Source organism: Halichoerus grypus, chromosome 8, assembly GCF_964656455.1.
Source record: "Halichoerus grypus chromosome 8, mHalGry1.hap1.1, whole genome shotgun sequence".
Classification (NCBI taxonomy): Eukaryota; Metazoa; Chordata; class Mammalia; order Carnivora; family Phocidae; genus Halichoerus; species Halichoerus grypus.
In genome coordinates this window covers 32002301-32005246 of record NC_135719.1, presented here as the reverse complement: position 1 = coordinate 32005246, position 2946 = coordinate 32002301, and positions in this window count along the sequence as shown.

Sequence of the window (2946 nt, the reverse complement as noted above, 5' to 3'; positions counted from 1 at the left end):
ATAATAGCTGGAGCACCCAGCTTCTTATCTCTTGCAGTCTCTGTGTTCACAAGCTCAGGGCAATGGTCATATGTGACCTTTTAGCTGAGCAGTATAACCAGATTTAATTTTTTTTTAAAGATTTTATTTATTTTTTTGAGAGAGAGAGAGCATGAGCAGGGGTGGAGGGGCAGAAGGAGAGGGAGAAACAGACTCCCCGTTGAGCATGGAGCCCAATGTGGGGCTCAATCCCATAGTCCTGAGCCAAATTCAGATGCTTAACCGACTGAGCTACCCAGGCAACCTAACAAGATTTAATTTTAGTATCCAAAATTAGAGTGTCACCTCTGTGTTTCTCCTTTTGAAATAACTTGTTTCTGATAAAAAAATGTCAATTTTATTGTCATTTTGAAAATTCAATGGAGGAGTTTATTCTAAATTATAAGGATGTGTCTCTTTAACCCTTAGGACTCAAATACATTTATTTGAAAGTATAATCTTTCATAAAATATCTCCCTCCAAAATTACAGTACAAACTGTGTGTTGTGTTCAGTAAACCATTACAGAGTCTTACAGGGAACATGGACTTGAGCTCTCCATCCCCCTTCACATTTTTAGCTCTAGTCCTTCCACCAGAAAGCCACTTTTAACCTGGTGGACACAACTCTAAAATTCTGTTCATTTTACCTTATAAAAAATATAAATACACTTATACATGTAAACAAATGCCATCATAGATTCACATGTAAAATGGGGACTTGTATTGTTGATGGTTTTTAATCAGAGTATACCCAAGTGCATTGAGTTGAACAGTGTCCTTTAAAAATTTATTCTACCCAGAACCTCCAAATGTGACCTTATTAGGAAATAGGATCATTACAGATCTTTTTAGGATTTCATGATAAAATCATCCTGGATTAAAGTCAGCCCCAAATCCATTGATTGGTGTCCTTGTTAGAAGAGGAGAGGACACCAGAATCAGAGGGAAGAAGGCCAGGTGAAAACAGAAGCAGAGACTGTATTATGTTGTCACAAGCTGAGGAACCTGGGGCCACCAGAAGCTGGAAGAGGTAAAGAGATCCTCCCTAGAGCTTTTAGAGAACTACCAGCCTGGCCAATACTTTGATTTCGAGCTTGCTGATTTCAGGTTCTAGCCTCTAGAACTATGAAAGAATAATTTCTGTTGTTTTAAGCCAAGAAGTCTGTGATGATTTATTATGGTGCCATAAGAAACTAATACAAAAGGAAAATATATAACCCACCCATCCTTTTCCCATGTTCCCAATTTCCTTTTCTGTATACTTACTGTCACTAGTTTCTTAGATATACTTCTAGAAAGAGTTAATGCTTAACAAGCACATGCACCTCTGTGTGCTCTTTCAGTGAGTTGCAGGATGCAGTATTCTGTTCTGCACCTCACTTTGCTCTCTTAATGATAAATCTTGGAATTCAGTTTATATTGGTTCATATACCAGTGTCTCACTCTTTTTAGCAGCTACACCCTTTTCATTTAATTATTTTCCCCAATCTTTTGCTGCAGACAATACTGCAATGAATGCTCCCATACATTTTTTGCTTGCACATGTGTGAGTACATCTATAGGCTGTATTTCTAGCAGTGCAAATGTTGGACAAGGGAAGTATGCTTTTTAACTTAATTTTAGCATGTTAAGAAACAAAATCCAACCGAGTAAATTTGAAGATCTAAATGGCTTTATTAAACAATTCATGAATCAGGCAACATCCCATCTAGCAAGTAGAAGGGAGCTCTGAGGAATTGTACAAAATGGAAAGTGTTTATAGGAAGGAAGGTGGAGCAAGAAAGATATAAGCAAAAGAAAAGAAAGGATTGTTCTAGGCAAGGTCACCTTCCCTTTTGGAGAAGGGCAGGGGTCTCTTGCCGATTACTTCATCTTCCTTTGGGAGATGGAGAAAGCCCATGTGACAGATTAATTTATTGGTGCTGACCAGAAAATTTTTAAGACTACATTTTGGGAAGGGGGTGTGAAATTGCAATTAGGTGAGGTATTAATCTTAGTTTACTGACTTGGGGCCTTAACCTAAGTGACACCGTATTTTGGGCCTGTGATTTTCTTTTTAACAGTAGTTATAGCCAAACTGTGCCATCCCCAGCATTGTATACAAGTGCCTCTGTCTCTGGACTCATGTAGACAAAGTGTGCTATCAACCATCTTAATCTTTGACAATCTAGGGGAAAATAGCATTATGATTTCAATTCACTGTCTATTCACATATATAGGAGTAATTTTTATTTCCTGCAAAAAGCTAAATTTTTTTTTCTATTTTTCTGTTGCTTTGTTGAGGATTCTGTTGATTAAAGGTGCTCATTAGAGATTAAGAAAATTTGTATTTTCCTGTGATACAAATTGAATAAAACCTTCCCAGGGGCCCCTGGGTGGCGCAGTCTGTTGAGCATCCAACTCTTGGTTTTGGCTCAGTTCTTGATGTCAGGGTCATGGGATTGAGCTCAGTGCTCAGTGGGGAGTCTGCCAGAGATGCTCTCTCTCCCTCTCCCTCTGCCCCTCCCACTTGTGCTCTCTCTCTCTACTCAAATAAGTAAATAAATCTTAAAAAAAAAAAAAAAAACACCTTCCCAGGTTATTTGTCTTTTGACTTTGCTTATGGTGATGAGTGGTTGCTATTGATTTTTTTAAGTTACTTTTGTTTTATGTTGCTATATTTTTTTAGGGTAAAATATACACAACATAAAACTTACCATTTTAATCATTTTTAATTATAGTTTCTATAGCATTAAGTACATTCACTTTGCTGTGCAGCTATCACCAACGTCCGTCTTCAGAACTTTTTCATCTTCCTGTTGCAGGCAGGCCAGGTCCAAGGACCTCGGTGGGGGGCTGGCAGTCCCACCAGGCCAGCCAATACGGTCCTCGGCTTCACACAGGATGAAAAATCAAACATGAGCCAGAGGAGGTAAGAGCAAAGATGA